Source organism: Rhinatrema bivittatum, chromosome 6 (assembly GCF_901001135.1).
Source record: "Rhinatrema bivittatum chromosome 6, aRhiBiv1.1, whole genome shotgun sequence".
In the NCBI taxonomy this organism is placed as follows: Eukaryota; Metazoa; Chordata; class Amphibia; order Gymnophiona; family Rhinatrematidae; genus Rhinatrema; species Rhinatrema bivittatum.
In genome coordinates, this window is record NC_042620.1 from 287161489 (window position 1) to 287174336 (window position 12848).

Genomic DNA, 12848 nt, shown 5'->3' on the forward strand with positions numbered 1-12848 from the left:
ACAAAAAAAAAATGCCATACTGGGTCAGACCACAGGACCCTCAAGCCCAGCATCCTGTTTCCAACAGTGGCCAATCCAGGCCTCAAAAATCTGGCAAGTACCCAAAAACCAAGTTTATTCCATGCTACTGTTGCTAGAAATAGCAATGGCCATTTTCCAAGCCAACTTAATAGCAGGTAATGGACTTCTCCTCCAAGAACTTATCCAATCCTTTTTTAAACACAGCTACACTAACTGCACTAACCACATCCTCTGGCAACAAATTCCAGAGTTTAATTGTGTGTTGAGTGAAAAAGAACTTTCTCCGATTAGTTTTAAATGTGCCACATGCTAACTTCATGGAGTGCCCCCTAGTCTTTCTATTATCCAAAAGAGTAAATAACCGATTCACATCTCATGATTTTAAACACCTCTATCATATCCCCGCTCAGCCGTCTCTTCTCCAAGCTGAAAAGTCCTAACCTCTTTAGTCTTTCCTCATAGGGGAGCTGTTCCATTCCCTTCATCATTTTGGACATCCTTCTCTGTACCTTCTCTATCACAACTATATCTTTTTTGAGATGCGGTGACCAGAATTGTACACAGTATTCAAGGTGCATTCTCACCATGGACAGATACAGAGGCATTATGACATTTTTCTGTTTTATTCACCATTCCCTTTCTAATAATTCCCAACATTGTTTGCTTTTTTGACTGAACTGATGATTTCAATGTGTTATCCACTATGATGCCTAGATCTTTCTTGGGTGCTAGTTCCTAATATTTATTATTTTATTTATTTATTTAAAATTTTTATATACCGGCATTCATGATACAATCACATCATGCCGGTTTACATAGAACAGGGGTGTACAAAGAACAAATGAGTAACCTATTAGTGAGGAGGAAGCAGTTACAAATAACAAGGTACTAGAACTGGGAGTAGAGAAGAAAGGGAGAGGATAACATTAGATAAAGATATTTACATTAAATTAACATTTTTACAATGGGAGGTAGTTCAACAGGCTGCAAGGGTTAATCAGTGTCCGGGAATGCTTTTTTGAACAGCCAGGTCTTAAGTCTTTTCCTGAAGATTGGGAGGCTGGGTTCTTGTCTGAGGTCTGGTGGGATGGAGTTCCATAAAAGGGGGCCGGCTGTTGAGAAGGCCCGATCTCTTAGAGTGATGTGTTTAGTAGTTTTGGCTGGGGGTACTTGGAGGGATCCTCTGAGTGCGTGTCTGGTTGGTCTGGAGGAGTTATACTTTTGGAAAGGGATTTGTAAGTCGAGTGGGGAGTGTTGATGAATGGTTTTATGTATTATGGAAAGAGATTTGTAGAGGATTCTAAAATGAATCGGCAACCAATGGAGATCTATGGAACCTAACATTGTGTAACTATAGCATGGGTTCTTTTTCCCTATATGCATCACCTTGCACCTATCCACATTAAATTTCATCTGCGTTTGGATGCCCAAATTTCTAGTCTCACAAGGTCTTCCTACAATTTCACAATCTGCTTGTGATTTAACTACTCTGAACAATTTTGTAGCACCTGCATATTTGATTACCTCACTCGTCATATTTCTTTCCAGATCATTTATAAATATATTGAAAAGTACGGGTCCCAATACAGATCCCTGAGGCACTCCACTGCCCACTCCCTTCCACTGAGAAAATTGTCCATTTAATCCTACTCTCTGTTTCCTGTCTTTTAGCCAGTTTGTAATCTACGAAAGGACATCGCCACCTATCCCATGACTTTTTACTTTTCCTAGAGGCCTCCCATGAGGAACTGTGTCAAACGCCTTCTGAAAATCCAAATACACTACATCTACTGGTTCACCTTTATCTACATGTTTAACTCCTTCAAAAAAGTGAAGCAGATTTTTGAGGCAAGACTTGCCTCGGGTAAAGCTATGCTGACTTTGTTCCATTAAATCATGTCTTTTTTTTTTTTATATGTTCTGTGATTTTGATATTTAGAACACTTTCCACTATTTTTCCTGGCACTGAAGTCAGGCGAACCAGTTTGTAGTTTCCCGGATCGCCCCTGGAGGCCTTTTTAAATATTGGGGTTACATTAGCTAACATAGGGCCTCATTTTCTAAAGTATCGCAGGCCTGCGATACTTTAGGGAATGGGGGGGCGGGCCTGCGCTAGCCAGCAGCGATCGCACCGTCATGGTGCGATCGCTGCCGGTTTTGCACCCAATAGCGCCACCATAGGAGGTGTAGCTATTGGGCACGAACACGGACGTGAAAAGAGCCTTACCTTTTCGTCGTCCGCGGCGTCTTCGAGGAGTCGGCCCCGGTGGCGCCCCGACTCCTCCTCTTCCGGAGCCGACTCCGCCCCCATTTTGGTATCGCACGTGAAAAGGGACATTTTGCGTGCGAAATGTCCCTTATCGCGTGCGATACGCCCATAGACATAGACCAGAGTGCCAGGCACTTAAATATTTTTATGGAATTTGGAGATATTTGTCGAGCTTAACTTGCCATTCATATTTAAAAAGATGCCTATTTTAAGATTATTTTTGTGGTTAAAATCTGAGTATTTTTCTGGCCCTCCACAATCTACTTATCAAAACACTATTTCTGATTATTCAGGGAAAACCTTACAGGTTGATAGATCTGACAAATCAAATCAAAAGCAGAAATCTTCTGGGGCTGAGTAACTTCCAAATCTCCACCCTTTAGTTGAATTAAACAGGGTATTAAAGTTTATCATGCAACACACTTCAGTTACAGTAGGAATCAAGTTGTGCAAGATGCATGTTTCAAGTGACAAGACAAAGATGGGCAGAAAGGTAAAAATATCCAGGCATGCAAAATGACTGAAAAACAGCATTAGAAATGTAGTGGGAAGTATGGTAAACCCTGTCAACCCTAGGATCAGTACTAAAAGTAGATCTTAGAGGAGAGATTTGTTTAGGGTGGGGAATATAGAAAAATGAAGGAATAATGGGAATTAAAAATATAAAGGTGAATTTTCAAATGTGGGTAAAAATTAGCACTTGTGTGCATTAAATAACATACGTGCGTGCATGCTATTTTAAAAACCGCATCATACAAGTGTAAATCATGTCTGAGCAAATTTTGTTTAAAAAAAAAAAAGAGGGGAGGGTGGCGGACCAGGAGCATTTCAGGGAGCAGCCAACATTTATGTGAATGTTGCTATTTTATAACCTGCCAAAGTGATGCACAAAATTCTTTTACTTGACTATATTTACTTCTGCTCAATATCTGGGGTAAATGATCATAAACATCTTAAGTGAGAAAATTACTGTATAGGGGTTTGAGTAAAATGGGGAGACTTCAGGCTGAAGAGCCAGGAAGGTCTTCATAAGCTGCAGATGGACCAAGTAAATTGGTAGACTAATTGGTAAAACTGGTTATTTCATTGCCGCATGAATGATTAAAAAAAAAAAAAAAAAAATCCCCTGATTTACACATGTAAAAGCTGACCTCTGGAAGGGGGTAAAAAGCATCTAATTTAAAATTTGAATTAAAAATACACAGATAAATATATTTTGTGCACACTTATTTGACTAAATTCCAATGTATTCAGTTATGTAGCATCTTGCTGCTAGTTAGATGACAAACTTGAACTTATTTGGATAAGTAGCAGCACTTATCTTGGCGCCGCATCTCAAAAAAGATATAGTTGTGATTGTGAAGGTACAGAGAAGGGCAACCAAAATGATAAAAGGGATGGAACAGCTCCCCTATGAGGTTAGGGCTGTTCAGCTTGGAGAAGAGACTGCTGAGGGGGGATATGATAGAGGTGTTTAAGATCATGAGAGGTCTTGAATGAGTAGATGTGGCTCAGTTATTTACACTTTCGAATAATAGAAGGACTAGGGGTGTAAGGGAAACTGCAGAATCAGCTCAGCATGTTTGACATGCAGCACAGAGTGGGATGACCTGACTAAAACCATCCTTGAGTCTGGAATGGAGTTTAGACCGGGACTGTTGGCATAGATCTGATTCTAGGATAGTGAGTAATCCTGTCCCACATACACACGGTCTAGTTTGGCACGCATACTTGTTTACATTAGGCTATAAAAGACAAACGGCTATGGCCCAGAGAGAGAGAGAGAAACCTGCTGTTCCTTTGCAACATGCAAAGTGATGCTTCTCCTTTGCAGACGTGCAAAGTGACGAGACCCTTTCGCCTGTGATGTGCTCTCTCCTTGCCAGGCTGATGACTAAAAGGGTGTTGTGAGTATTGGCCGATATACAGTGCACACATAGATGTATATGCTTAGCACTATTTTTATGCTTAGAAATGTATACCTTTATGCTTAGAACTGTATACCTTTAATGTTTAGCATTGTTAAGATTGTATATTTTAATGCTTAGAACTGAATATCAATAATGCTTAGAATTGTTACTTTTACTAAGATTGTATATCAATAAACATATTATTTTTACTTTTACCTTGTTCTCGCTTACCTCATTCCTTACATTTGGCGACGAGGATGGGATGGCTTTATTTAAAAAGAAAACAAAGCAGCCAACCGAACCTGTTACCCCCGTGGATGTTAAAATCCCGGCACAGGAATGGGCAATGAATATGGGATGTAGGAGGCGAGCCTGTAGATATTGTAAAGAAGCTACAAGAGGTCCCAGTAATTAAAGGGAAAGAAATAGGGACAGTAGGAAGACGTGGTTGAAAAAAAGTTCAGGGTCCTCCGGTGGGAACTTGGAGCCTCACCTGTGCACTGATGAGTGGCGCAGGATCTTTCCTGTTGAAGCTGTGTGCTCCTGTTTTTCGGTTGCACTGGTGTTCCCTGACCTGATGCTGTTTTTCGGTCGCACTGGGGTTCCCTGACCTAATGAGTGGCAGGGTGCTGATTTGTTATATATTATAGTTATGGGAAATGAAGTATGTGTGCTGTAAATAAAAGCTATATTTTCATTATTGTATATCTCCTATCTTGTATCATAGTGTGTGTGTGTGTGTGTGTGTGTTTAGTACTGTGTGAGGTCTGCCTAAGAAAGAACAAAAGAAGGGCAGAAAAGAATCTGAAGGGGCGGAGGTGAAAGCCCTAGCAGAAATTCCCAGCTGGGAAGATGTAACCTACTCACTGCTGGTCAATGAGTGGGGGTGTAATATGGGGTTATGTGAAAATTGTGATAGGAAACTGGGCATAGAACCCCACAAGACGATGGATATTTTTCAACGAGTTCCTATAGTTGCAGGGAAAGAACTAGCATGCATTGCCCGGCGGGGATGGATATTTCTTACTGGGTATAGGAAAGCTCACTTAAGGGTTAATGAGTTGCAGTAGCAACTAGCCGCAGCCCAAGAAGAATTAGAGATTAAGGCGGCATAGAGTGGTGTTGCAATGTCAGTTGCAGCTTTGTAAAGATAAAGCGGATATATAACCAGTGGTGGCAGAGAGGGCAGCCGTACAGGTAATACAAATACAGCGTGGAGCAGTGAGCCGGGCTACGCAGAAAGTGAAAGGAAATTAGTATAGCGACTTCCTGGATATCCCGGGATGGGAGAATAAATCATATAAAATGCTATAGGAAAACTGAAAATCAATGGTGAAAGTTTTATATGAGCCTTTAATTTGTGTCTGTGTATTCCTTGATCTTTTACTGTGAAGGGTTGATTTGTTTATGTTGGGAACGTCTAGTTTGTGTTAAGAATTTTTTCTTGTAATTTGCAGAAAACAGGATAGTGCATAAGAAAATCTATTGAGTATAGAATATTCTTTGTGTATTTAACTTTAGCATTATGTGGCAACAGAAGGTGCCGTTTGTTAGGAATCACAAGGACACTAAACTAGAATTAAAAGCAGAAACTAAGAAAAAGCACTTTTTGGAGCAGCAGTATGTGGGAAGAACCCATGGCATTCTAATGTCTTAGCAGACTTAAATTCTTTTGATGATATAGAAAATAAGATTTCTAAGTATATCCATGCCACAATGCTCAAAAAATAAGAATAAGCAGAGCACAGCCTTAATATGACTATTGTTAAATATTACAAATGCTTGGTCACAACACCGTAAGATATTGACAGATAGGTTGAGACAAGAAAACTGTAATTGGCTAAAACTGAAGAATTTATTTTTTTTTCTGCCCAGTTGGCAGAAGATAGACAACGCTATGAGCAGTGTGAGACTGATTTAAATGAGAAGCTAAAAATTGCTAGTACTCGGAATGAAGCTTTAAAGTCTGAAATTAGCAGTCTAAATAGTTACTTGATAACGAAGAAGAGTTTTGGGAACACCGTAAACCCAAATCCTCCTCTGATTATAAGAATGAAAAAGAAGGTAATATAAAGACCACTGTGAACAGAGGAGCAAATGACCCAGAAGAGGGGGGAGTGAGAATTTCGCCACTGCTTACATCTGTGACAGGATGTTAAAGGGGAAGGTCTGTATTTAGTTAGAAGTTTCGTGGCATTTGTTATCGATGCAGGAGAAAAGGACATACAGAAAAAAATTGTCACAAACCCCCGGATTTTACATTCAGTATTTACCTCCCCTCTCCCAGTAGGCCCACAGATTAAGTTGGGGGCGGCTGACCCCATTCCTTCTACTCTCTATGTGGCACTTAAACAGTGGGGTGTCAGGCCTCAGCTGATAACCTAATGAAAAGCTTGTAATATTTTAATTGTGCAGCTATAGGTTTAGCAAAACGATTTTACAGAAGCAGGGAGAGATTTGTCTCGTAAACTTTTTTTTCCTTTCTGCTCTCTCCCATCTATCCCACATGACTAAACTTGAAGGAATGTAAACAATTTTGGTTTCTGTGATTAAGCAATCAGAATCTTTTAGTTAGAAGATAATCAAAGTAGTGATTTTTAACATTAACGGTGCTGCTCAGTTACTTATAGCTAGCCATTTAATACTTTGTAATGTGATTTAAAAGGTTAAAATTAACCTCTTTGTATGTGAGATTTTTCTTTTACAGATTTACAAGAATAAAAGCTGCTGTACAGGAAGCTGAGCGTTTTTCTTTCTCCTAGATTTTATTTATTTATTTTTTTTAACAGATCTGTTTTAAAAATTCTGATTTTTGCTTAATTTTGGATCCAAAGATTTTTTGTTTTTACTTTTAAAAGGCCTACTTTTTGAGCTCTAATGTTCGATAATTGTTTTCTGTCTGTGGTTCTCTGTCATTATGTGTTCTGTTTGTGTGTCATTATGTGTTGTACATGTTCCATTGTGTGTAGATGAAGACTGAGTTTACTGGCTGTAGAAAAGTGCATTGAATGCACAATAGCTTCTGACGTCATTTAAGTGAAGCAGTCACTGCTAAAGTTTTACGGACAAAATGTTTTAAATGTTCTAGAGCAGTGGTTCTCAACCTTTTTTTGGCCGGGACACACCTGACAGATGGTTCTCACATGCGTGACACACTGAGCATGTGACCGTCACGGGGCTAAATGTAAACATGCACTCTGCATCCACAGGAATCCCCTCAACCCCCCGCAATGAGTGCAGAGCAGATCTAGGGCATTACCCTGTACAACTCGCCATACAAAAAAAGATATTCTGGTTCTGATGACATCTCAGTAAAAGCAAAACAAACTCCCTTTACTACCAGGCACAATAGCCCTTCTTATGAAAAGACAGTAATTTACCACTAATGCATATCCTATTGAGAAAACACAACAAATAAGATTGGTACAAAAGCCTACATGCTAGTAAAATATCTCACCTCTGTCACACACCCAGAACTGACCTTCACCAAGTACAGAAAGACCACACATTATAAATATGGAGACAGAAACTGGAATGGAAAACCAAAAAAGCCACTCTGCATGCAGTGCAAACCTAGAGAAATGGAAAGAGAAATATAGCACCTAACATAGTCCCAGGATCTGCAATAATGCACACAAACTAACCCGCACAAAGATACACCTGTATTATGGAACACACTCAACCAGTAACAACCCTATCTAAGGAATACAACTATTAAACCAGGCCCTAAACACTAATACATTTCCTATTGGGAAAACAGAATAAGCCAAGCTGCTATAGCGCCCCACACAGAAATAATTGTAAAGCTTTACTAAAAATGTTACAAAACAGCTGCTGAACAGAATATCCAACAATTAAAAACTCATAAAAATTATTAAAACATGTCCAAATATCAATAAAATATTTCAAAACAGCAGACATCGCATAATACCCAATAATTAAAATGGCAATCAAGAAAAATAAATTTAAAAAGCCACCTTTTCTTACCCTCTCCAGCAACTCTCCTACTCCTTTCCCTTCCAGGTCAATAGCACTCACAGGAAGCAGCAAGGGCTGCTGAAGCTCTGTCCTCACAGTCCTCTTCCTTAGCGCCCACAACCAGTCACTCACACACATAACTCCAATTAGACCCCACGAACAGTCTCGGTCTCTCTCACCTCCCTGACCAGTCTCTCTCTCAATCACACTCATGGTCTCTTATATACAAGCTCTCAATCACACACAAATGCTCTCACACCCACACCAGCTCTCACCCAGGCTTCCATTCACACCCACACACACCAGCTCTCACCCAAGCACCCATTCACACCCACACACACCACCTCTCACCCAAGCACCAATTCACACCCACACACACCAGCTCTCACCCAGGCTCTCATTCACACACAGACACCCCAGCTCTCACCCAGGCACTCATTCACACACAGACACCCCAGCTCTCACCCAGGCACTCATTCACACACAGACACACCAGCTCTCACCCAGGCACCCATTCACACCAGTTCTCACCCAGGCTTCCATTCACACCAGCTCTCAACCAGGCACCCATTCACACACAGACACACCAGCTCTCACCCAGGCACCCATTCACACCCACACACACCACCTCTCACCCAGGCACCCATTCACACCAGCTTTCAGCCAGGCACTCATTCACACACAGACGCACCCGCTCTCACCCAGGCACTCATCCACGCACAGACGCACCCGCTCTCACCCAGGCACTCATCCACGCACGCAGACGCACCCGCTCTCACCCAGGCACTCATCCACGCACGCAGACGCACCCGCTCTCACCCAGGCACTCATCCACGCACGCAGACGCACCCGCTCTCACCCAGGCACTCATTCACGCACGCAGACGCACCCGCTCTCACCCAGGCACTCATTCACGCACGCAGTCGCACCCGCTCTCACCCAGGCACTCATCCACGCACGCAGACGCACTCGCTCTCACCCAGGCACTCATTCACGCACGCAGACGCACCCGCTCTCACCCAGGCACTCATTCACGCACGCAGACGCACCCGCTCTCACCCAGGCACTCATTCACGCACGCAGACGCACCCGCTCTCACCCAGGCACTCATTCACGCACGCAGACGCACCCGCTCTCACCCAGGCACTCATTCACGCACACAGACGCACCCGCTCTCACCCAGGCACTCATCCACGCACACAGACGCACCCGCTCTCACCCAGGCACTCATCCACGCACACAGACGCACCCGCTCTCACCCAGGCACTCATTCACGCACACAGACGCACCCGCTCTCACCCAGGCACTCATCCACGCACACAGACGCACCCGCTCTCACCAAAAACTTCTTCTTCCTTCGCTGCAGGGATGGGCTCCAGTTCCGCCGCGGCTTTACTCCGGCGGGCCTTCTTTTTTCGCCACCGCGGGAATGGGCTCCCGTGGTGGCCTCGGTCGGGTTTCCTCTTCGCCGCCACAGGCGGTGGCGGCCTTGCTTTGTCGGGGTCAGGTCTCCTCTTCGCCGCCATGGGAATGGGCTCCCATGGCGGCTTTGCTTTGTCGGGGGTCGGGTTTCCTCTTCATTGCGCGATCTTGCTTCGTCAGAGTTCAAAATTCCTCCCTGCCTGCCTCACCGGCCAATCAAAGGCTTCCTCCCTTCTTCCTACTCCCACTGGTAGGGAGGAGGCTTCCGATTGGCCTGCGCGGGGGCAGGCAGAATGAAGGAGGCTTCCCATTGTGTAATGGGGGTAGGAAGAACGAAGGCTTCCAATTGGCCCGCGTGTGCTGGAAAAAGGCAAAAGGAAAGTAGAACGGGGTAGTGGGACACCGGGAGACGCGACACACCTGGCGGTGTTTGGCGACACACTAGTGTGTCGCGACACACCGGTTGAGAAGCGCTGTTCTAGAGTATATTATGCTAAGGGGTGATAATTGAATTTTTTTTCTTCTTTTTCTTTTTCTTCCCTCTTCTCTTCTTCCTTTTTTCCCTGTTAACTTTTCTTTACTTGCAAGTACAGTTTTACCCAAGAGAACGGAATGTATTTGTCTTCCCTACTATGCAAACACAATTCTGAGTCAGCGCAGCAGCAGTTTGTGTAGGAGAGCCGTCTCCAGCTCAAGGCCTAGTATACCAGATAACAGTACTTTCCCATCATTAGTTTAGGTAAAGGTTCAAGTGATGCTGTCAGTAATTCTCCACTCCAAGAAGGGGGGGCCCATCCCGTAGACACTGTCAGCAAATTTTTAAGAAGCTGAGCAGGCTTGAAGGGGGGTCCAGCCAGTAAAGCAACCCCACAAGCTTTTCCTTGCAAATTCCAATTGCTTTTATTAACAATGTTTTGCTGTTTCCCAGAAGTGAACGAGGTTTTTTCCCCAGCAATGATGGCAGCGATACGGAAATTATTCTCCAAGGTTAAAAAGAAAAAAATTTTTCACTCTAATTTTGTTGTATGCTAGATTTTATTTTATTTTTCAATTTTAAACAGAATTCTGATTTTTGAGCTCACAATATGTGTTAATTGTTGTTTTGTCTTTTGTGCAATGAATAGATGTGTGACTGAGTGAAAGGATGTCTAAGCATCTGGGTTGCTTTTGTCTGAATATTGTGTTACTTTATAGGAAAGTGGGGAAACAAAGAAGGGATTAGATATTATGTAGCTGTTTCTTTGAATTATAAAATAATATTGGATATCCATATGAATAGGGATTATTGCATACGAGAAGTTATTGATGTTGTTGTAGAGTTTCTTATTTACTTAATTTCGGCTTTTATTGATCTTATATCAGGTATTAATCCATAAACACAAACATCTGAATTAGTGCTGAGAGTGCAGAGGCTGTACTTCGAGGACAGCTTCCAGAGTGCTGTGCTGCGAGACATATTCACATCATTAGAAACATATAGAAACATAGAAATGATGGCAGAAGAAGACCAAATGGCCCATCCAGTCTGCCCAGCAAGCTTCACACATTTTTTTCTCTCATACTTATCTGTTTCTCTTAGCTCTTGGTTCTATTTCCCTTCCACCCCCACCTTTAATGTAGAGAGCAGTGATGGAGCTGCATCCAAGTGAAATATCTAGCTTGATTAGTTAGGGGTAGTAGCCGCCGCAATAAGCAAGCTACACACATGCTTATTTGTTTTACCCAGACTATGTTATACAGCCCTTATTGGTTGTTTTTCTTCTCCCATGCTGTTGAAGCAGAGAGCCATGCTGGATATGCATCGAAAGTGAAGTATCAGGCACATTTGGTTTGGGGTAGTAACCGCCGTAACAAGCCAGTCATTGACCTCATAACTTGAAATCATCCCACCCTTTGCCACAGAAGATACCTTGAATCTTTCATTTTATGGACTGAAGTGCTCAGAATTTCCTTGTTCCATCGGGGTGGCATTACTTAGACCATGTTTTTTAAGTAATATGTATATCTCTTTGAAATGTAATAACTGATTATCATGATGAAATATGATTATGATACACTCAGTAATACCTAGTCACACTGTTACTTGCAGATGCTACTATTATGATTCTCACATTAATGATACAGTTTGAATTGATGCAGTTTTATTGCTCTGTAGTTGCTCTTCTCTGTGTTAATGGTTCAGACAGTAATTTTTTTTTTTTTTTTTTTAGAAAGACCTAGAATAGATTTTTGAAACAGGAATTTTTGTTGTTGGGTTTTTTTTTTGGCACCACCAGGGGGTGGGGGAGTATGTACTACACCTGAGTTTAACTGTTCCAGATATCTAAAAGATAAGGAGATTAGCAGGCTGTATGCTGCCAGTGGGAGATGCTGTTGAGCAAGGACCTCACACAATACTTCATCGAGGGGTGGAGAGGCACCCAAATAACTGCACATGTGGACGCAGGCTATACTGAGCGCAGTCGGCCTGATACTGGATAATCAATGAAAGGTGGCCTATATATATATCCTGGTGAGCTGGGTGTCCCCCAGAAATCAGAGAGGCCAACCACATACAACAAGAAGAATGGAGATCGCAATGGATGACAGAAGATACTGAGACCAATCACTGTAGACACTCCTGGCAGGCCAGAGGCACGCCTTGCTACTGTTTTAAATTGGGCAGATCTCTGTGTCAGTTAAACTCCAGGGCCATGCAGTTTAAATGGGGCTTAGGTATTGATAAGGATATTCTGACCCATTACACAGAGGGAGCTTTTCTTGCAAATATGGTAGTAACCCTTGTCTTTTATATTTGCTAGTCCTAAAAGGACCAGTGTTTAATGCATGTTTATATCCAACAATTAATACATATTGTTTTGACCAATGTAAATATAGATTAGCACACTGCCTCTCATTAATTACAGCACATATTAGCCTGCTTAAATAAGTCTATAGATATTGTGTCACTTAAAACTCTATTTGTAGCTGAACATCTTCACTCTTTGAGTCACAAAATCACTGACGACCGGTCACTCTGCTATGTTAAATTGGCTCCTACACCCTATCATACTTGTCATGTGTATTTGTATCCTGTGTTGCCTCTGTACTTGTTATGTCACCCATCGTGTTCATCAATTAAGTCAACCACACCCTCTTACTATAGCCTCTTCCACTGCTGTGGATTCCAGGACATGATTACTCAAGGGGTGGATGGTAAGGGAAACTGCAGAATCAGCTCAGCATGTTTGACATGCAGCACAGAGTGG